We start from the raw sequence: 24,635 nt of genomic DNA on the forward strand, positions 1-24,635 counted from the left end.
TTTCTCTGCAATTCTATCATTCTCTTTGGTATCTTTCCAGAAAGTAATTAAATATGTCTCTATTCAGGCAAGCTCCATAAGCCCATGCCTGACACACTGAGATGTGCTTTGCGATGGAGGATTAATGCTGAGTGACGTGTTCCTATATCTTACACATAGTTGTTATATTTCAGTGTCAGATTTTTCAGGCATAAACCCATAATTTAGCATTCTCTTGGTTATTGCTCCTTGTGCGTGTGTCTCAATTTGAGTTTCTAAGCACAAAGCCCTGCTTTCCTTTTAGCCCATTTTTAGGACTGCTGTCCCACATCGATATGTATGCAAACACAGCCCTAGGATACAGATGGTCAGAATACCTGCAATATCTGTACTTTTACATACAGTGGCAAGTTTTCGTAGTGTCTAGATTAAAATGGAGCTTATTTCTTCATTCAGCTCACGACACTAAAACCTAAAGATGACAATAAATAAATAAATAAATTGAACACCATGTTAATACAGATTGCTTCCAATTTATTCATTTAAAATGAATGGTTATGGTAAAACTGCTCAGGGTGGAAGTATTTTTCTTAAGAGTTCATTATTTCCAGCAGCAGTTTTTGCTTTTCCTATATAAATATATGAAGGCAATTCTGAAATGTACCTATCTATTTATATACCCACTAATATGTTGTTGGAAATACTGTGAGGAGGCTTTCCTGTCACTGAATGTCTGTTCTTTTTTTCTAATTGTAATGCGCACAATATATTGCAGATAACTCCATTTTGTTCTTCTTTCTGAACAGTTTGGAACATTAGCCTCTAATACTTCCCTTAATAGTACTGGTCAGAGTGAAAATTGCTGCATGTAATGGTTTTCTACAACGTCTAGTCCTGATGAAAGTGTTCTTGCTCACTTCAGGGAAACTCAGCAGACCCTGTTTTTGGGGAGTTCAGTTGGTCACAAAGCTGACAGCACTGGGATTGTTCATCTGTCAACACAAAATGCCATCCTCCAGCCATATACAGCAGTAAGTACTTAAAATGAGTGCATAGTCTGACTGAGGGGACCAAGATGTGTAATAACCTCAAAAAGAATTTGAAACAGGCCTGTGGTCTGAGACTGCAATCTGAAAGAAAAAAAAAAAAAAACACCAACAACCAGGAGGCCATATGCTGGACAGCTATGAAAATCTGACATCTGAATTATTTTGGGATCTGGAATACCACCTTGAGTTCTTCCAGTTGCAGCACGCAGGATGACAGATGGCTTTGTACATCTACCTCATGCTGCGGTGCTCAAGCTTTTAAGGGTGAAGAGGTGGCACTTGTGTGGGCACAAGAATAGAGTGAAGGATGCAGGATGCACATATGGACGAAATATTGCCTGGCATCACAGATGGGTCTAATACCCTGAGGGATTTTGTTAAGAGACAGAGTGGGTTGCTTGCAAGAGACTGCAAGTCAGGAGCCAAGAGTGACAACCAGGCTGGTATAGCAGCTCCTTAACCCTCAGAGTGTAATCACACAGCATACACACATACAAAAAAAAAAAAGAGCATAAGAAGGATGGAGTAGCCAGGTTTAGTTAACAGCCTAGTGATCACTGGTTAACAGTGATGAGGCAGGTCCAAGGCCAAGACAGCAATTAAAAAAGGCAAGGAAATATGACAAGCACAGCACACCTATATCATAGGTCAGACAAGGGCCAAGGGCACTTGTCTCAGAGTAATTGCAGCTCTCAAACTGTGCATGGGTAGAGGACCCAGAAGAGATTCTCACAGTTGTTTTCTACAGGTTTACTAATTTCGTGGCACTCAGATCTAAGTTTACACAGCTGTACCACATCAAAGCAGACCATGAGCAGGGGCATCTTCCCCTGGAAACAGAGGATAAGATTGAAGAGGATTGCAGAAGAAGGAGGTTATCGACTGGTTTCAGTAATTAGGGTCTGTTGTATTTAAGGCACCGATGGTTTTGGATTCACCTGTGATGGTGTGGGGTTACTGGGATGTTATGTGTTTCTCTGTGAGCAGAACAGGAGCGTGGTACATCAGGAAGGAACAGTAGATTATACACAAGTTAACAGGGCCTACATGAGCTGTACTGAGACTGCAATAACCAGGAAAAAATACCCTTCTGTTCATGAATGCTAAGGATGCAGCAAGCAAATTCTTGAAGCCGTGAGTCTTTTCCAATTATATCACAAGCTGTGCAGTAATGACTTGTGCTTCAAGTCCACACTCGGGTACAGCTACAGGAAGAAGCAGAAATAGCTCCTGATTCTCTATCAGTGGGTAGTGCATGTGATATCTTGACTTGATGTAGAGTTGATCTGACTGAACTAAGCATCCAAACAAATGTGTATCACTTGCGCCTCATCCAGAAACAAAGAGCACGATGCCATGCATCTTCAAGGATGAATGAGAAGCCCTTTAGGGAAAATCTTCAGATTTTTAACTTTGGAGAGTTTTCTGGGGGGATAAAGTGACACAAAATTGGTGTAAGTACAGACGTGCCTCAGGGCTTTATTGTCTTACAGTTAAATCAAAAAGGCAGATGTAAACAAATTGTTCCCAAGGAGGATGGTGATAGATTAGAGCAGTTGGAAAAGACTACATATTTTTCTATGCTGATTTTGATATCGTGAGACAGAGCTGGTATTTTATTGGCTTTGGAGAAAGATAGAGGACTTTCCAGCTGTAAGTAATAGGCAAAGTCTTTGCTACTAGATAGGACAAGAAGTAAGAACTTTAAACTAAAAGGGGGTCAATTAAAATTAGATGTTAGGAAGAAATTTTTCACTTTGACGATGGTGAGGTACTGAAAGAGATTGACAAGAGAAGCTCTGGATGCCCCATTCCTGTAAGTGCTCAAGGTCAGGCTGGATGGAGTTTTTAGTAACCTGGTGGCTGTTGTCCCTGCCCATGCCGGGGAGTTTGGAACTAGATGATTTTAACATCCCTTCCATCACACTATTCTGTGATTCTAGTTTCTAAAAGTAGCTGTAACAGTAATATAAGGTTGTAAAGAACATAAGAAAAAGGAACACTAGAAAAGGAGCAGATAAAGATAATGGATGATAGAGCAGAATGGAAGATAAGGAGATAGAAACTGTCAGAGAAGATGTAAATACACAAAGATAGAAAGTGATAAAGTGAAAATCAAGGACATTAATGGGCTATATTTCTATTTCACACTTTAAAAGTTTTTGAATTAATGGTTTAAGTGATTTGTTGTCGAGCAAGCTATCTAAATGAATACAGTTGAAAGAACATTTACTGGTGTTTGTCATTTCATATGACAGCCATATGAATTCTTTCAGGTTGAATTAATTATATTGCTGCACACAGCAGTGAAACTGGGAGCATCTCCACATCGGTGATGGGCATCTTGACATGGTTAATGGTTTAGAAAGCAGTATTAAAGTTCAGCTGGGACATGAGATCACAGGAAGAAATCATACCTTTCAGGATATTCAATACTTTTCAATACCTTTCCCAAAAGTACATATTAAAATCTTGATGTGCCTGTCTGTAATGCTATCATGTGATGGAAAGTACAGTGATAGTAACAGGTGGCACAATCCTAGGCTGTAGAAAATGAGAACAAGCCCCAATACAGCAGCTGTGAACACCTAAACAAAGGAAGAAAAACTGCAAACTATGAATCTAAATATTTATCTGAAATTGAAAACCTATGGATAACTCTTTGAAATAATCGAATATTTAACTCTCTGTATATAAATAGTCCAGTAAAGCCAATTGGACTGGGCTATTAGTAGTAATGGTCAGGTGCAAAAGATTTTACAGATTTAGAGTTTGATTATTTCCCATTTTTGTCTTTGAATTTCAGCTTGTTGTCTAGACAGCATAAGTTCAGACAGCTGTAAACTGCTATAATCTTCTTATGTTTATTTGAGAAATGTCTGAAGCAAGTATTTCAGGAAAAAAAATATAAAAAGATATTTCTTGAGACATTTTGTACTTCAAAACAGATCATTAATGTTTTGACACAAAAACCAAGAAAAAAATATGTTGTGAGGTATAATGCTGCTCTTCTATTTCAAAAACTTTGCACATTAAGCTGGAAGTAACAACTTATAAATTCTACACTTGAATCCTTTGAATGTTTTATGCACATTAACCTCATACATGTGAATATTTCATCAAGATCATAAGTAGGAACTTAATATCATTTGACACTACTGTCTGTGCATTGCCTCCTCAAATCAGCTGTATGGAGAAGCTCTTGGAGGTTCTGGTGAATGAAAAGATTTTCTTGAGTGGGCACTATGCACTTACAAGCCTAAAGACCAACAGTGTCCTGGGCTGCATCAAGAGAGAGTTGGTTAGAAGGGTGAGGGAGGTGATTTTCCTCCTGTCTTCTGCCCTTGTGAGTCCCATCTGCAGTACTGTGCTCAGGCCTGGAGCCCCCATTACAAGATGTAGATCTACCTGCTCCACCAGGTACAGAGGAGACCATGAAGATGATCAAAGGGCTGGAGCACCTCTTCTATGAAGACAGGTTGAGAGAACAGGGCTTACTTAGTCCAGAGAAGAGAAAGTTCCAGGGGGATCTCATAATAGCCATCCAGCTCTCAAAGGAAGCTTATGGAAGGAAGAGCACCGACTATTTACACGAGCAGATAGTGCCAGGAGAAGGGGGAACTGATTTTAAAAGAAAGGAGATTTAGATTAGATGTTAGAAGGAAATTCTTCACTTAGAGGGTGGTGAGACACTGGAGCAGGTTTCCTGGAGAAGCTGTGTGTACTCCATCCCTGGGGTGCTCAAGGTCAAGTTGGATGAGGCACTGAGCAGCCTGAGCTGGTGAGTGGCAACTCTTTCCATGACAGGGGTTTGGAACTGGACTGGGCTGTAACATCTCTTCCAACCCAAGCCTCTCTATGAAAATAACTCCACGTTGAATGACTTTTTGCATAATCAAAGTCCTGAAAGAATTTTGCTTTGAAGATAAAACGATTTTAGAAATTTTCAAAATAACACATTGATGGAGAAGAAAAAAATATATTCTTTAATCTAGTGTTGTTGCCTGTATTTAAATGTGTTAAATACCATAAACCTTTTGAGTAATATTATAGTATTAGAAAATACTCTTTTTTGATAAACTGAAAATTCCTGTAGCACTATTGCTAAGGGACTCAAAGTGTCAAACGTATCCTTTTCAAAAAATGTCAGGTAAACTAGAAGCACTGTTTTAAAACTAATATGTGGAATTTCCACTTAGCTACATATACAAAATATTTCTCTTGCCATTTAAAACAGTGAGATCACTTGGGCTTCAGACCATTTTCAGAATCCATGAGTTACTAGGCATATGATTTTACATGTTTTCAATTAAGTAGGCAGGATACTCAAAGCCTTTTTAGTCCACTTATTAGTCAAGCAGAAGCAGATACAGAGAAGCAATTAATTTTGACAACAAATGCTAAGCTTTTTATCTCTATATTCTATAATCTGTTCCAAGTACTAAACAGCTCAAATGCAAAAATGTCAAGTAGTGAGTCTAGCTTGAAATACTGACTTGCCTTAAGCTGTTTGGCTTTGGATAGCATGATATGCAGTTTCCCAGTAGGAAATGAGTTGAAATGTATTTTTTTCATTAACTGCATGGTATTATTGTTGCAGTAAGTTCTGAAGTTACATCCCAATTGTGTATCCCAGATGACTGACACGTGAACACATTTTTTCCTATTCTTTGAACACTTATTTACTTCAAACTCTTATTTCCACAATATCAGATGTCTTTGCAGGTGTTCTTGAAGCAAAATTTCTTCAGATTTGTGGTTGAAATGGATACTGATTTTTTTTTGTGTGTCCCCTCCACCCTATCAGCTTTTAAACTAGGAATGCATGAGCTCTGAATTACTCTTTGCTGTTCTCTAGTTTCAGTTCCAAGAGAAGTGTTTCCACTTCCCCAAAAAGTTTCCAAGTGGTTGAGGTTTTTTGATTGGTTTGGTTGTTGGTTTGCTTTTTGTTCCTCTTCCTTATCTCACATCCCTCCTAAGTTCTTATCCACTTAGCATTTTCCCTTCGGAGAGAGTCACAGACTTATTTATTTCACCTTCCAAGGTACTGAAGTGGCAATATTTTGCCAATTATAAAGTTTATATGCCTCCTTACTAACTACTTTTTCTGAACTCAGTGCAGTTATTAAAGCATAACTAGAAATCATAATGCTTAATGATGACTCCAGAATATCCCATGCTGTAAATTGAGACTTAAAAAAAGAAAATGTTTATCTGCAGCAAACTAGTTCTTTAATATGCGGATTCTTAACACATAGCAAACTTCTTTCTTATGTGGAACATGGACTGTCTCCTCAAAATAACTTGTTAAAACAGCAGAGATCCATAACAAAGGCTAATTAGATGCAGTCACTCTGCCCACTTGAAAATCTCTTCTCTATGTGTATTGTGTTTGCTTTTTCCTGCAATTGATATAAAAATCATATAACATCATTATAAATAGTCTCGTGTTACTGTTGGTTTTCCACAGCTTTCCACTGAGTGAGGGTCCTTCACTGAGGTTCTTTTTGTATAGTCATTTGTAATACCTTGACACTGCTGCAAATTTTAGTCTTAACTCATAAATTAACCTCTTGTGAGATGGGGAATGAGTTTTCACAGAAAATGTTTCCAATACAGCCTAAAAGAGTGTTTCTCTGAGTAACGAAATATAGTATTAAAGAAAAGCATATTCAACCTTGTCAATATCAACATCTGCTGTGCAGGGATTTTATTGGTCTTTTATCCTCCTTCACAGAATTTCTAAAATCTCTAAAATAGGAGCATTTTCTTTGTAAACCTTGATGTTGTTGAAAAATTCCCAGCTGCCGCTGTCTCCAGAGATCTGGCCTGGAAGTTGCCTGGATGTTTCGTGCTTGAGGATAGAAAACCTTGCTGATGCTTCACGTTCATGAAGTCCTTGTCAACATCCATGAGGAGTATCTCAGCCTCCAGCAGAAAGTACTGCTTGATAAGAAAGCATCTTTCAGCATGAAGAGCACAGTAGTTGTCTCTAGAAATAATTCAGCTTTGAAGACACTGAATTCTATGTGTATACTCAACAAGCAATCAAGATTGTCTTTATACAGGCTGTTTGCTTTCTTCATTGGCCAGTTGATTGCTTCACATTAAAAATGAGTCATGACCTTGCTAGTCATTTATGTCTCTGATATTTTCTCATGATTTACTGACTTCAAATTAGAACTGAAGGCTTTCAGTGTACATGACAAAACTGAAGCCTTCAGCAAAAAGTTTCAACTTTGAATTTGTCAAGTAAGAAAAAGCAATTTTGACACGTTTGGACCTCCTGACCTTTTATGGATGAAAATGAGCAAACACTCAACAGTCTGGTGGAAAAGACAGCAGAGAGGATCACTCAAAAGTTCTCCATTGTCAGTTTAGACACTGCAGCTCTAAAAAAAGGGAAGAGGGATGACAGAGCCATGGTCAGAAATCTGCAGTTCCAGTTTCCAATTTAAAGACACAGAGCAATTCAACACATTATGTTGCAATTGTGGAAGGAATTCATACAGGAACCTGGTACAAAAAGAGCAAGCAGTCTGGCTTGGCAGATAAGGCTGTAACAGTCAATTCAGGAAAGTTTTTATTAGCAAAATGAAAGTGAATTACCGCACAAACGTAATAAAGATGGTCTAATACTCACCCTAACAATACTTGATACTAAAAATTAGTTTTTATTGCTTCATTAGATCTAGAGTATAAAAACTAGAGTACAATTTCAACTGTACGCCCCAACCCCTCTCCCCCAAAGAATCAAACCTAGTATTCACAATTACAGGTCAAAATTTGCTATGTGATAATCTAAATTCAAAACTTATGACAGAAACTGCATCTGAATATTGAGGAGACAGCAGCTCAAAAAGCATCTAGTCCTGTAAATGGAGATAACTGGGACAGTTTACCCTCCAGCCCCAAGTCTGGGAACTAGGAATCTGGAATATGCTTTGATGTATCTGGCCCAGTTTAGACAAATCTTAACAGTACCAAGTTAGTGTGTGATAACAATTAACTGTGCTAGGTGGACCTTGTATAAAAATAGCTTAAATCATAGTCCTGGAGAAAATATTTACAACGAAGTTGCCTCACAGACAAAGTGGTGTGATGATTCAATGGAAGAGCAAAAGAAAGGAGCAGCTGATTGATTTAGGCAGAAAGTAAGGAGTTGAGATGGACAAAGGCCAAAAACAAAGAGCGATAAAAGGGTGTGATGTATTTAAAATCAGGCAGTAGTGCCAGATTTATTGTACATCTGCAGCTCTTTGGAAAATGTCACATGTTCCCTTTGAATACGGTGTCACTATGAGGAGGAAGCCTAAGCAAATGTGCAAGAAGGGCATCTGTTCAGAATTTTAGCTTCTAAAATGGGAGTTTCAGAAAGAGTCTCGGAGACCTCCCAGGAGCATTTGGGCCACACAGAGCTGATGTTTAGTATTTACATCACAGTCTGTTTTGCCCTGAGATTTTTATGTGTTGTTTTAACGAACAGCGCGGACAAAAGCAGCACTGTAAGTCAAATTCCCCTGAAGACAATGTAAGTAGGCCAGCTGAGCCGCTGAAGCCTTGCTGAATGGAGGCGAGTTCTGCTCATTCCCCCAGCTGCACTAAAAGCTGAGTCAAAAACTTAAAAGTTTTGTAATACACATGAGGTCTCAGCTCAGCTGACTGCTGTGCGTGCACTGAGTGTGTTTACTTGTGTATGATAGGACAGAATCTTCATGTACTTTACCTGTTGAGAGAAAACATCTGCTTTACCTGCAAGCTGTGGTTAGTTTCCCATATAAAAGCTCATACCATGACATTTGGTGTTATTTTAGAAGCTAGGACTGCTTTCCTGACACAAGCTTTTCCTCCTGATCACACATGTAAAATTTCTTGTTCCTTGTTCTACCCTTGAAGATGCTGGATCACTTTAAAGGAAAGTATGAGCAAATGGGGAAAAATATTTGAGACTCTGAACACCAAACAGGCTGCTAAGCCTCTCCTTTGAGTGTGTGTGTCTATGTATGAGTGTGTGTCTATGTATGAGTGTGTGCATATGTGCATTTCTATTTCAGTTGGTTGGAATGGGTTTTGCAAGCTACCAGAGAGAATTATTATTATTCCAGGACTGAAGTTGCTCATTCAATTCTCTGGGGAACACGGAGTGTTGCTGAGACTTACCAGAGTGAATACAGCACAATACAGCAAGGCACGCACCCTGCTGAGTTCACTCCAAGCATTTGCTAAAAAGCATGTTTCGTAGGAACAGAAATGTGCTTTCAGGTCTCCCAGGGTCTGATTAAATTCAAAAATGAGAGAGTTTCCCATTGTGTTTTCCATCAGCCCGTTTCAAGAGTGGGAGAATGGGGATGCTGAAGCTTCAAAATGTGTAATTCTTAGAGGGCTCAAAGCAACAACTTTCGTATCTTAAATTGTACAGCATATATGAGTGTGAGCTAGATGTTGATTTAGAATAGCATTTTGTTCCGAATGTGCTGTAATTCTGAATGCTGAACTCAAGTTTTCTTAGTTAGGTTTGTGTCAACCCATGTGATCAGGAGGTTCACATTTGACCCTAGTTCTACAGGTAGAAATCTTGCTAGCAATTGAACAATCTGGTATAAATGCCTTGATTATAGAGTAAGCAACGAAAGACAGTGAGTACAAGCAATGGAACTGGGAAAAAAAGTGATCCTATTCTGTCAGTAAAACAAAGGTATGCTACAGAAATGAATGGATACTAAAATTCTGTATTTACTTAAATAGTGCCACGTAAGAGGCATACTTTATTTATACTCCTGGAAGCAATAAGCAAGGGATTTACACTGAAAAAAGAAACTGTATATTAAAATATGCATAAAAAGTACTGGAAAACTTTTCCTAAAGGTCTTTTGATAGAGGAATAAAAAGCAAGAAGCAGAAGCAGATTAGATGCATTTTAGAGTCTAGTTTTACTGCTTTTTAACCAAGTGACTTTACATTTTGGTTTTTTTTTTTTTTTCTTCCCATACACCATCTGGTGTCACTACTGTTGAGGAACTGAATTTTTAGATGAAGTAGTATCTTTTTTCAAGGTTTTTTAATTTTTTTTTTTTTTTTTCCTTGCTCATAAGTGCTCTATCATGTTTACTGGATTTCAGAACATACACAAAAGAAGAGGAGTGTTAGGGTAAGTTACTACCTCCTTCCCTTTTCATCAAGCTCTGTTTTAAGATCTCAGCTTACAGTCTTACAGTTTTTCTTCATTACCAGACTATTTGATATCAAAGGACGTGTTCTAGAAAAGTAATTTAGCAGAGAAAAACAGATTAATTAACCTCTGATCATTGTGTAACACTGGAATAACGAATATGTTTGTAGTTGCACAAGCCTAATTTATCTTTTCTCTGACAGAGGATAAAGACTTGTGTCAGTGTTCAATCTGAGATATTAAAAAAATGATGCATAAGCATAGACTCATAAGTATCTCAGGATACTCTCATTTATACTCAGTATTCCCAGCATCAAAATACATATCTCCAGTATTATAGGAGGAGCTTCGCAGCACTCCTCCTATAATAGGAGGATTAGTTAGGATTGTGTAAGTTGCATGGCCTTGGACAAGGTGACTGTTGATCAGCTCTGTGCATACTGACTCCTTCCAACAAAACAGCAAATTTCAGTAGGTAAGGGTACACCTCTGGTATGTCAACAGAAAAATACAAGCACTGCATAAAGGGCTTTCTGAGATTGGCACTGATTCTATTTTGGACTGTTTTTAAAGAGAGATGTTGTTGGGAATGATTCTTACCAAAACAGCTCAGAGTAGAAAAAGAATAAGAAAGGATAATAATTTGATCATACCAAGAAACGGTCTGAAAAAACTATTTTTCATATTATTCATTGACAGAATAATCAGTGGAAAGTGCAGGGATTAGAATACAGAGGCAGAACAGTGTGGATCACCCTGATTTCCCCCAGGACTGTAATATTTTCTGCCATGACAGTAGAAAACCATGTGCACAAAATCATTAGACTCTTGAACAAAACTGAGAGTTATGCCATCAGTACTGCCCCAACCAAGCAGACTAATTAATCTCAAGCAGGGTTCCCCATGTGTATTCAGAATAACAACAAATAACTCTGCTAATACACTAATTTAAGCAAACAGAAAAATAGATATGAAAATCCTGAACAGTAGAACAAGATAAAATTAAGGAAGACTTATCAAATGAAATGCTTAGATAACTCAAACTCAGAATTTTCAGAGACTGTCTAGTGAAGCAGTATTACGACAGGACCAAACTATCATGATATGTGTAGGTAAAATGATATCATCCAACAATGTATGATGTAGGCTACTCTGAAAGCAGTGTCTCCCATTTTACTGTGCTGACTCATGATGTTGGAGGTGAATGTTGGTGGTAAGGCAGTTGAGGTTGAATCAATATTCCATTATGTGTTGTTGCTGTGCAGTGGATGACAGCAGAGGGGCAGTCTGATAAAATGACATCTGACACAGAAGAGCGTATGAAGCAAATTTGTGGAAATTAATTCCTCCATGCAGAAAAAAATGGCTCCCATTGATGTTCATTGATGCTTGCTGAACATTTATGGAAACCAAACAGTGGATGTGAGCACAATAAGGCAGTGGGTGGTGTGTTTCAGCAGTGGCAACAGCAACTTGAAAGAAAAGCCATGTTCCAGGTGGCCATACAGTTTTTTACTAGCACAGCATGCAGGCTCTTGTTCATCACTGGAGAAAATGCATAGCTAATAATGGTGACTGTCTTGAAAAACAGTGTTTTGTAGCTGAGAATTTGCTCTATGAATTGGAATTATTGTGCTCATTGTATCTGTTGTAATTTCCAAGGAAATAAATAGGAGGCATTATTTTCAGAGTGAATTATATAATGCTATTGCACAGAAAGCATCTTTCATTCTAAGATGCAGTATTTGAGCTACCATATGGAAGACATCTCTGAATGTCAAAGTAAGGATATTTTCACCTGCTTCTAACCATTCTGGCTTTCTTCAAAATTGCCCTTAAAGAAGGGAGACTTCTGCCAAACCAGCGTTTTTCCTGTTTTGAAAGGACAACACAATATTATTGAAAGCTTGTGGGAAGATATATGTTCTACATCATCTGAAGTTTTCCTAATGGGGTAAATAGCTTAGTCAGTAGGATGCATTCACAGAAGATTCATCGTATTTGGAAGAGCTGGATGATATTTGTTATTCAAGCAACAGCGTTATTGTCACAAGAGAAACTGCTCTGTGGAACAAGGACTCTACTGTAATTCACAACAGTTGCTTTCCCAGAGGGATGCACAGCAGTGGTGTTCTTAATACCATATAGATCATCATCATAATGCATTAAATAGCTAGTGACAGACTGTATTGTCAATAGAGAGATTGTTTATAAATGGGACAGCTGGAAGCTGACTGCTAATGAGTCAGAAGTCACAGAAAAAATTAATATCAAGAAGAAGAATTCGAGTCTTTGACCCTTATTTTTGTCTTTACCCACGAATTTCATCTTAAATTGCCTTAAAAATTGAATTTAAAACTCAAACGTAGTAGTTAATATATATTTCATTTCAAGCAGGAAACAACCTAATTAGAGTAAAACAAAAAGGTTGTATTTTAGGTGCAGTGTGAAAAATAGGCCAAGGCACAGAAAGCCTAAAGTTAGCTTTAAATACTTTTTGATGACACAGAATGTTAATTGAATGAGTGTTTTGCATAATGAACAGGGCTCTTTCAGCATAACAGAAAGAAAAACATTCGAGAGCACAGTGGAATGACCCCCTCTGGAGAACTGACCCAGCTTTTAACAAATCTCTTTGGGGATTCTCGATAATCAGTGAAAAGGGCCTTTAGGGAATCATTTCTCTCCTTTTAGCCACTGACACTGAAATTGTCATGAATGCTTCAACAAACTGTCCAGAGAATTGTGATTGTGTACTACCTACCAGGATTTCCAAGTGAAGCTGAGCACCTAGATGAGAATTGTTTCTCAGTCCTGGAGAGAACTCTCTTGCTTGCAGGTCAGAACACAGCCTTAAAGCTTCAGCACAGTTGTCTGTCAGTAGACAGTCCAGCATTCATGGCACAGATGGGCATGCTACTGTATAAACGAATGTGTCTGAGTATTGTACTGGAAGACTGAAAATACTACCTAAATAAATGGCAGGGGCAGACTGAGCCTGAAACTGGCTACCATCACCAGCTGAAGAGCAAGCAGTGAAATAAAATACATATATTCTCTAGTTCTTCATCAGGAATACTGGACAAAGATCTCATTAATTTGATCATTTTGTGTTCTGTTGGAAAGAAGGTGGCATCCTCGGCAAGAGGTTGGATGGAGACCAAGGTTCTGAAATGCTGTATCTTTTTCTTGTTAAATGATTAGGAGTCCCAGGATACCAACAGACCTCCTCTATTTTGTGTGCAATTATAGTAAATGGTAATTGGAGAAAAGGGTCAGGAATGCTTGTTGTTCTTCAGGTATGTGTCAAAAAAAAAAAACAAAAACAGTTTAGGATTCCAGCCTGATAACCTTATAGCTGTGTCCACAAAATGACTGTTATCATTTTAGAATCTATGCTACTTCCTACATACAGAAACAATTCTGCTTTTCTTCTGGTGTGGCTATTTTGGTTTATTTGAATTTAACTTTAAGAGTGGTTGGCACCTTAAAAGTATTAACATCCTGATTTCTACAGAGGTTGTGCCTGAGTTCTTATTACTCTTAATACCACAATTTCTGTGGAGGGAGCTACATACTTAATTGAAGCTAAGTACCTAATTGAAAACACATTTCCTGATTACAGCTGCCCATCAGTACATAGAAATCTTAAGTATACTGTATGCTGAGGCCAGGACAGAAATTTTATTTTTACTAATGTTTAAGTACTTTGCCTGTCATTGGATGTAATTTCTCTAAGGGTTATGAACTACATTCCCACAGCTCATTTTTCACAACATTGCCCATGCGAATGCCAAACAGATCCACAAGTCATGTATATATAACAGACTGTGCAGCTGAAGATATTTCCACAGCAGTAGTCAGTTATTCGGCTATCAAATTATTGTGCAATTCCTTTCCAGTGTTCTGTCAAAACACCCATGACACTGGATATTCTTTTGAAAGCTTGACATCATCAGGTGATTAACAATCTTGCAGAAATAAAACTGATGCCTTCACAGTTGTAAAGACTACATATAACATTCCTTTCAGGAACGGTGAGAACTAGAAGACAGAATTCAAAAATACAATGCGGTGCATTTATTATTCAGTTTAATCAAATCTTGTTGGATGTGTACCGATGATAATGTTGAATGAAACATCCACCATCTCTAAAAACAAGCCCACCGTTTGCATGTATTTCTCATTCCCAATAGATGTCTGTAAGTTTGATGGAATGAAAAAATCAAAAGTAAATCTAGGTTGGAGTAAGTGTAAAATGCTTGTTCATTCATTTGTACCTCAAAGAGAACATTGAGACTATTTAAAAACAAACAGTTGTTGGTAGGAGTAGATTTTTTAATGTTATTCAGATGCCTCTTGAAAGAGACTGTGTGCTTTAATAAATCATATTTAGCTGCTTCCCAGAGTACATGAAAAGGAGATTGAAAAAGAAAAGGAGAAAAACTCTCTCTCCATCTGCTTCCTCCTTTCCTCCTCTTTCCCTCCCTCTCTTTTTTGTACTGCTTCCCTGTACTCCAGGGTTAGATGTGATGTGATGACAGTGAATACTTGGTTACCAAAGGGAGATTAATTGAAAGATGAGGTCAGCACAGGAGTACAGCAATATAGAACTTACTCTGTTTACAATACACTGAATATTTCAAGGAAGCTAGACAAGGAAACAGTACTAAATTTGATAACTTGTCAAAAACCTACCTATATACTACCAGTTACTACCTATCTAATACATTACATTTCATGTGTTCCTCACAGAATTATACTTACAATTAGATCATTTTTAAATTTACACTTTGAACCTATTAAAAATACAGTATATCTGTGCTGATCAAAAAAAAAAAAAAAAAAAAAAGGGCTGGGGAACTTCCTTCTGTCTTGTGGATCTTCACTGATGCAATCGTGAGTAATGTGACACAGGGAAAAAGGAGGCTGAGGTCTCCCCATCAGCTGTGTCTGTAATAGTGGACATTCTTGTCAGATTCCTGTGCATCTTTTTCCCATACTAGAGCTCTGTTCTGCATTGCTCAAAGGAATGTGCATCAAGCCCATGGCATCAGTATGAAGGATGTAAGAAAGTTTGTCTCCTAGAATGAGAAGTGGTCGTGCTTTAACATCTGTGGTATATACACCATTGTGTATGTTGTTCCATTGATCATTTGCCTTTGTTGCTGCCTAACTGTTTATGCTCTATTTCTAGCCTCTATCTGCCAGTTTCAGCTTCCTTCTATTCGATCACTTCATACCTTTATTTCTATAATGTGTCTTTATTTGAGTGCAAGTGAACTTTTACCAGCTGTCTTCCCCATTTGTACTGGTTCTCTATGACGAAGTTATCATCTGGTCTTCTTGTAAATGAAATAAATGAAGCTTGATTAGCAATTATCAGACATAATACTCAGCATTTATCAGTTTACTCTTGTGAATATGTTTTAAATTTACCAAATTCTTTTTGAAATGGGAATCCTCAGCACTGAACACACCAATTCCACCAACACCTCCTAAAACTTTTCAGAAGTGTAATGTCTTAGGTCTTATAAGCTTATAGCATGTAGTTTCCTAAATTATAGTCTGTCACACAGTTCAAGTAGGGATACCCAATCTGGTCTTAGTCTGTGCTGGATACTAGAGACAATGCAACTGTAAAAAGAATCACTTCGACTTAACCTTATTTATTTGCATCTAAAGCCCTGGTACTGCAGTTTCATGGCTTATGATATTGGAGCTGGATAGCTTGTATTTGGCACTTGCAATCTTGCTTTCCTTTGTATTTAACACTAAGAGAGCTGCATCAAGTACTAGAAATGACATTCCCATTGCCTGATCTTCATGCACAGTGTCTCTAATCACTGTGGATCTGTAATTCAAGGGCAATCAGATGAAGTATTGCAGGATTTTTTTTACCTATATCCTAAAATGAGATGAAAGTGGCCATGAAAACTAACAGAAGCTTTAAAAAATCTCATATCAATCACAAACAAAGGAGCTCTCTAGAAAGAGCTGAATTTTTCACACAGGCTTTAACAATGTCAGTCATTGAGATTAATATAATAATAATTTAATCACTATATGCCTTTTGTGATTACAATAAAAGAACATCCCAGGAATTTGTAGCACTAACTTGTAGTGCTACAAATAAAGAATTTTTGCTCTTGTTTTATTTTTTTATTTAAGTTAAGCCTTTTCGCCTTGTCTCCATTGCCTCCTTATTTTAGTATCCCTTTGCAATATACAAATCTGTTGGGTGTATCCAGATGGGAAATTTAAGAGCAGCTAGAAAGAAAAAAAAGTAAAAGCTGGACAATAGAACATATCACTAGAAGAAATAGATATTTAGATTTCAAAACCAAATCATGAGTGCAGTGACGGCCATTAAGATCAGTTATCTGTGGGGAGTATTTTTCATGTGTAATACACTGTATTCAGTTCTGATACAAAATGAAATTAAAATATTTTGTTTTGAGAAAGGTAAATATGTAAATTTTACTAATAGTTTAATTGTAATGAATACACAGTATTAAAAAAGAAATAAAAAAGGAATGCAAGTTAACACTGAGAATAAGTCTCCACAGTTTTATAATCTTTTTCTCTCCTTTCCATATTTCTACAAAGAAGTTGGAATTCTGAATTCAACAAAAATAGAAAGTGGGTGTTTTTTAAATATTCTCCTCTTTAGCAAATGGTCAACCTTGGTGACTACAACTTCATAATATTCTAAGTATGCTTCTAATCACAGAATCACAGAATCATAGTATCACTCAGGTTGGAAAAGACCTTCAAGATCATCAAATCCAACCACAGCCTAACCATCCTACCCTAACTCTAACAACCCTCTGCTAAAATCCTGTCCCTGAGCACCACATCCAAATGGTTTTTAAACACATCCAGGGATGGTGACTCAACCACCTCCCTGGGGAGCCTATTCCAGTGAGTCTGATGCTATGCCTTTGGAAAATGGAAATACATAGGATGGTATTAATGCCACATACTTCAACTGAAATTACTTCAAATTATACTGACATTTAATTAATTAAAAGTTATTCTTAGAATATGAAATAATTATGTAGTTCAAATACACTTAATTTATATGGTACTTGAAATAAAATCCACTTTCCCCATCCTTTTGAAATTAAGAAGGTTGAAAGCAGCAAGCATCTCTAAGAAGGATTTAGATATTGATAAATGCTGTATTTTGAGGCCAAAAGGTGTGGGTTTGGGGTGTTTTTTGTTTGTTTGTTTTTTAAAGTAAAAAACTCAAAAGGATTTAGTTATGTTATTAGTGAACAGAAGAGCATTTCATACACTTTCCTTATTGCTCATACCAATTGGAATGAGTCAAAATTTAACTGTCATCACAAAATATTAGAGTGTTAACTCTTAAATGTCAAAAAATCCTCATCTGACTGCATAAACCCTTTGCAATTAAATGATAATTTTTTTTTTTTTAGAAAGGAAGATCTTCAAACTTTGTGCTTAGCAAATATATTAGCAAATATTTGTTGATCATTTCAGATTTTCCTCCCTTTTATTGTGTATGGTATAATCAAGATGAACAACGCTTGGTAAGGGAGTCAATTTTCTTTAAGATGCAGAGTATATATGTAAGATCCTTGTTGAAAAGATTTCTCCTATGCCACTGTCCACAGCCTGCCAGCTTACCAAGGAGAGTCACAAACTGTTTATTTTCTTCTGTTTTTAGAAATGAGATAAAGCACTAGTGATTTTTAGAAATGGCATAGAGCTGAAGGAGACTACTATTGATCCATTGTTGCTGTATCAACTTTGCTTTCCAATTTCTCTAAGCAATACCTGACAATCTGGAAATAAATGAACAGGTCTTCTCATCGCGCTCACCACGTGGTGCTGTAATAGTAGCTTCTTTCTCAAAAAAGGACAGATCTATTGGCCCTCACCTCATTCAGCTCTCTCACTATTTTATCTTAGGCTGTTCACAATTGACAACTAGCTAGTTGTAATGCAGATTATGCAGGCTATGCAGGGTCTGAGGATAATAGAAGTAAAAAATAAAGGTGGAAGAGCCCTCACTTTTGTTCAAACGCCAACTAGACTTAATGTGTTCACTTTAAATGTCCTTCAGTAATCCCATCAGTGAGTAAAGATCGTCTCAACTAGTAGCCAAACATAGAGGCTGTATAGAAACTGCTGAATCATGGCCTGAGCCACTCACTGATTGATCACCTGAGGCAAGCACCGAGTCAGCACTGGGAGCACAGGTGAAGGCAATTCAGCTGTGTGACCAGAAGGAGTGGAGCCTGGATGCAGCTCTCCTAGACCTCATTTAAGGGCTGATTGCAACTGAGGAGGGTTTTCTCTTTGGAGATCCCTCTTGAAGTTTTTCCTCTGAGCCCAGGACTCAGGTAAGCTTTTCCATTCATTTCTAATTATCTCTTTCCAATGTGATAATCTTTCTAGCTATATGTTCTCTAAAGACCAGCCTAACTTCTCTGTATATGTGTTGATTATACAACATCTGTCTACTTGTTGATTATACAGAGGCCATGCTTTTAATGATGGGTTTGTTTCTGTTTTTTTCCTGATTGCTTCAAGAGAGTTTGCGCATGGAAGTGTGACTGTCCTTGCAGTCCTGCAGTACAAAAGGCAACCAGGAGTGGGGGATAATCAAGGGAAGAACTGCCTGGGATGTCAGAGCTGGCCACTGTTGGAAAAATAATGAATCAGATGAGAACCAAGCACAGGCAAGAGTATAAACATATCCATATCTGTTCCTTTAAGTCAATTTATCAGAGAACTTATGCTTTGGCCAAGTAAATCAGACTTTAATTTTGTGTTTTTGCAGCCTGACTTTGCTATCTGATTACTAGAATGAAATACAGTTGGCAGGCCCATGAGGTTTGCTGGATTTCTTGTCTGTTACAACTGAAGACATAACCAGGGATCAGTCTGATCCCCCAGCCGTATCTCCAAAGGAAGTAGACTTTCAGTATGCATTCTCCTCCTAACAAAGCTTAAAAAGCTCATCACACAACCTGTGGGCTGCACAAGCAGCATTTCATAGTAAACATTACATAGCTGCTGTGCATGTAATGTTAGCTGTCACCACCTCTTGACATGCTTTTACCTCCAGCTTAGGATATTGTGTGCGGTTTCAGTGCATCATCTATTGGCATTGGGAACATTTGGGAAGAGTGGAGTTTGCAGTTCCCTAAACAGTCTTGAAAGCAGTTAAAAATAACTGTGAATATGTCACATAAAAGCACTCTGAAGAGTCTGGTATTTTTATGAACCTCAGTGCATGTTATATATTAAAAATAGACTTGAGAGAGATGACAGCACAAAGTGAAAGGAATATAGATAGCCCATGCAAGCATATACTCTCAAGATTAAGTTATCTTTAGAGTTGTTGTAAATCATGTTAATTAGGTAGAGAATCCATTAGGTCCAAACATTGGAAAAACACTTGGAAAATCATCGGTTTAGGATTGAGGATAAGAGATATGTAGGAGACCCTTCCCCTTTCCTTTCTCCTTCAATTCTTTATGTAGAAACAAAGGCATTCCAGAAAAAAATAAAGTTCAACTTTTCAAAATTATGTTGATGTTATAAAAGCGTAATATAAGAGACTAATATATAAAAGAGCAATATAAGAACAACAAATAATTCAAATAATTTTATGTGCCACTTCTCATTTTCTTCCGTGAAAGCTTAATTAAATTAGTATATACTTGTTTCTTATTTTAACAGCATATAAAATAAAACAAAAAAGAAAATTTATTATTTTGAAGTTGGGTTGAATATGAAATCCTCCTCTACTTAAAATTTCATATTTTATGGTTTAATTTTTGCCTGATAATAAAAATAAAACACATTAAATTTTAATAAAGTGACTTTCGATTTATTAACAAAATTTCTGCATGCTATTAGTGTGATTGCAAGTTGATCATAATATAAAGGAACTTAATTATATTCTATTATATCCAAATTGTTTTTCTCATCCAAAAGATGTAATGTACAGTCAGGTCAGTTTTATGTCTCAGTTATGTTTATGTCAGTTGGTATTAATTAGACACGTTTTTACCCTCTTATTGTAGAAAGGTTGAAGTTGCTTAGCTGAATGTTCTACGGATACTTCAAATTGCAGATTTCAGACTCATTTCACTGAGAGCTCATAGACCCATACAGAGTCAACAAAGGCTACAGAAACCCCATGACAACAATTGCTTCAGAAAACCTGTACTTTGCATGCAATAAAGCCTTACCTCTCCACAACTTTTGGCTGGCTTGTATCATTTGGAGCAGCTTACAGCTTCTCTTAGAGAATTCTGATTTGGCTTGTTTAAAATGTATATTAACATCTCAGCTTCCTGCAACCATATAATGGAAAACTTACTAATTATAATAATCAAGGGAAATGAAATACTTTTTCTTTTTTTTTTTTTTTAGAATAAACTCCATTGCCTAGAAGTCTGAAAATGAAACACAAAGAACCAGCAAGCATGAAACAACTACAAAAACTGCATTGTTCTTACTGTACAGATTTCCCAGGAAAAATCTGTATTAGTTTTAATGAAATAATTCAACTTGCTTTTTTGCCTGAAAGGAACAATGCAGCATTATTTTTTCATACTAAGGGTTCTTGTCTCATTTCACTTGTGTTTGAACATGCCTCTGGGCTTCTGAGAATGGCCAGTACCCTATTTGATGAAGTAACTGGTGCCTGCACCCAAGATGAAATTTACCTCTAGGCAGAGTCAGCCAAAGGTCTCTCTACTGTTTAAAAGAAATTAAGAGTTTATTCTGATCCTCTGCAGTGTATTAATCTTTCCTTGGGGAAAAAAAAAAAAATTCCATGTTGCCTCCACATTTCAGACTATATATGATTCACTAAAAAGAAAAAATAAAAGGAGAAAAAAGCCTCAGGTGAACACTTTTAAGATTACATTTCAGGATTTTGATTTCCTTTTTCAGATTAAAATAACTGATCACACTAAATGAAATCAAAACACTCCCCTGTCTTGCAAAAACCCTATGCATCCAGTTCAGCTGAAAACTGAACAGGCCAAAATAGTCATGCGAGTCATATTTGTCCATATCTAGTAGCAGCTGATTGTTGTGTGAATTGCCTCTGTATTCATATCTTATTCTCAGGATAAGCTTCCGTCTCAGGTGTATTTACATCCTTTAAACTGCATAGTAAGGAGAGAAAAAGTCACAATCCCAGTCTGTAATAGAAGATTTTAAGTGATGGCTAGATTCCATGCTGCTGCGATCTGCAAAAGCAGCAACTGATAAAGAACTGCAGTGGATGTTAATTGTATTTGCATTTGTTTGGTTTGTCTCAGTTTTCTAATACGTGCGGGCCTGTGATTATTGGGTTTAGCACTCCACCAAAAGCTGTACTGGGTAGAGCTGCCTCAAAGTGCTGCTCTATGGAGCAGAGCTCTTCTCCACCAAGTAAATGAGTTGTCCTGGAAGCAGCTATCTGCTTGGTCCCTGGCTAAGGCACACATTTTCCATTAAATTCCGCTGACAACAGGAGTCATAAACCTCTCTTCTTTCCTCTTCATGTGCAGCAAACTGTCTGAGGACATTTTGCTACTCAGTCAGCCATGTACGCTCTCTTCAGCCTTGCAGCTGGATGCATTAGTTCACTCCTATTTCTTCACATTGGTAAATAAAAAGCTGTAAAAGCCTGGAGCTTTAGAAGCATCGTTGCATAGTTGCTGTTATGTTATAATATAAACATGATAATAGTGGAGTGGCAAAATTGGTGGCTGCAGCAAATGAGAACAAGCCCAAATGCAGCAGCCACAGATGCTGAAAACAAGGGAAAGACCTGCAGGGATCTCCAGCATGAAACCCTCACCTCTACTGCCAACCCTTAATGATGTCTGGGGTAGATCCTGGCTCCAACCTTCCAGTCCCTCAGGTGCACTGTATGTACCTGAGCTCCCCTTGGTTGGCCCTGCCTTCCCACCAGGTGCTCAATCACTGCTTCAGCTCTGACAGCATTTCTGCTACAGTTGCATATCAAACCCAACGTAAACTATATATTTAATTAAAACAGGGTGATAAAAAGTTTGTATTGCTGACTAAGGAGATAATCAGCACAGGTTCAATAATGCATATTTGCTGAAATAGAGTTTGAATGACTTCCAACACTATTTACAGAGCCACAAAGTAAAACCAAGAATTAGTTTAGTGGCTTGGTCCAAAACCAGCTTGTGAGTAATGGCCTGCAAAAGCCATGAGCCATGAGAGATCCCTTACTCTTAGACATGATGGAACTTTAAATTCTGCATCTGTGAAGATGAGAAATAATGATGAGGGGGGAAAAATAATGTGAATTTCAGTGGGTGTAAGCAAGCATGGCTATCCTGAGAAGCATTTTGGTGATTTCAAAGATAAATAAGAGAAAATCATGTAGCTTGTCTTTTATGTACTGAAACATTTCAGCATTTGATAGAATGGGCATCTTATGTGTCAGAGTGTTTGACAGCAGCTGAAAACAAGCTGACACTTAAACTAAAAGGTAAAATAATCACCTTATCTTGCTGCTTGAGCTTGTACATGCATTTTTGTTACGTTGTGGACTGAAAATTCCTGTTTGGTTCTTTCTTTGTTTTCTCATTGAAAAACAGAGAGTGGAAAAAAATAGAGTAGAATTAATGCCAAATTGATTCCACAGGAATTCAGTCTTCATAGTTCCATCTCATGTGTTTCCCAGGATTAGAATGTGAAAGGCTACTGAGCGCCACAAAATCACAGCACAGTTCAGGCTGCAAACTATTACAATATTGCATAATAAATACTATGTTTTACCCATCACGCTGTTTTCAAAATGCATTTTCATAAGCAGAAAAACTTTTAAAAGTTCTTTTGGTTGGACCAAAATCAGTTCATAGTGCAGTAGTTTTCGTGACTGGTCCATCCATTTTGTATCTGAGAAGATGGGCGTCCTTGAGAATGATGTGGAACCTAGTTGTTGTTGGTTTTTTTATTCATTTGTTTGTATGCTGGACATTTTCTGGATATTTTGCTGTTACCTGATTCTTCAATTGCACCAGCTTTCTCTTCCATGGCAGTTGTTGGCATTATGCTAAGGACGAGTAAGCGCTCTTAGTTTTCAAGATGGTGTAGGTTTTCACTTTCAGTCCCTAGAACAGGCAGGACAAAAATGTTTTTGCATCCCATTCTTTCTTCATTCCTGAACCAGGAATTATTGAACCACTGTTTTTAATGTTGTTCAGTCAATAGATTGTCTATACATATAAATCTATGTTTTGGATGTAGTTTTCTTGGGTTTGGAATAACTTTATTTCTTCTTGGATTGTATTTTAATACCAAAAAAACAAAATTAAGGCTAATATCATAATTTCCTAAATGAGTTTTTAATTATTTATTGCAGGCTTATTGCACAAACTGTCCTGTAGAAAGCCTTATACAGGCAGCAGTTGCAATACTATTTTACTTCTGATTTTCTGTGAGACCATTTCATTCTGCCAGCATCCGTAAGAGACTTTTAAAAAATCATTGTTAGTTACGTTTATTCTTTATGAAGAACACTGGGTAGTATCTCATAACTCATTACTGAGAATAATACAAATCCACGTGGAATTTTCTCCTGAAACCTGCCAAGATCTAAGCAGATTTTGTTTATGATGAATGGCATTTTTGCCTCTATTAAATTGGTAGATCTCCATAGAATTGTTGCAATTGCTGCACCAGTGTAATAAACTGGAGGACTGGTAGGTTGTTTCTCTGTTTCTTTAACAAACATTTCCCTAGACTTTTTAGAAATTATTTTCATTTTCCTAATTTGCTCTGCTTTTATGTAGAAGAACTCTATTTGTAAAAGAGCCGAGTTCCTGCATCTGCAACTGCAAGGAAAAACACTCATGTTGCCCAATACAAAAAATACTTATTCACATCTTAAATTGAACAACACACACATTCATGTCTGCAGCTATGAGAAATGTTCTGTGCAAAGCATTAGAGAACTATTTTATGGAAACTGTTTCCTTCTTTAGAAAAAAAAAAATCTCAGTAGTGTTACTGTTTCTTGTATCCTTTATAACTCTAGTGAGGAATGCACATATGAAAAGAGATTAAAAATTTTTAATGGTAAAATTATTACATTATTGTTTACACAAACTCCTTTCTCACAGCACTGTTTGGCATTCAGTTATCTAAAGCTATAGATGTAAATACTGTTTCTACTTCAATATGAGAACACATCGATGACATTTGTGTTCTGAAGAATGTTCTAGTTATTAAACTCTTCTGCAGAATGTATAGAGAAGTAATATAAATGGGTTGTTCTGAAAGTATGGGCTCCTGTTTATTTCCGTGGAAACTGCAACAGATACAGTGAGCATAATAACACTATTTTTGATAAAGTTACTTCTCGGCTAGAAAACAGAATTTTTCAACATAGTCACCACTGTTAGCTGTGCATTTTC

General features: G+C 37.1%; 1 long non-coding RNA gene across 1 annotated transcript; it reads left to right on the plus strand.

The window, feature by feature from the left end:
* The first annotated feature begins 10,121 nt into the window (after window positions 1–10,121).
* On the plus strand, window positions 10,122–22,693 carry LOC149918021 (uncharacterized). Its single transcript, XR_016466300.1, has 4 exons — window positions 10,122–10,176; window positions 18,293–18,572; window positions 18,763–18,911; window positions 20,617–22,693. It is a non-coding gene; the product is annotated as an uncharacterized LOC149918021 (long non-coding RNA).
* The last annotated feature ends 1,942 nt before the right edge of the window (window positions 22,694–24,635 follow it).

The sequence above is a fragment of the Phasianus colchicus genome, chromosome 4 (genome assembly GCF_987193195.1).
Source record: "Phasianus colchicus chromosome 4, bPhaCol1.hap1.1, whole genome shotgun sequence".
Taxonomy (NCBI): Eukaryota; Metazoa; Chordata; class Aves; order Galliformes; family Phasianidae; genus Phasianus; species Phasianus colchicus.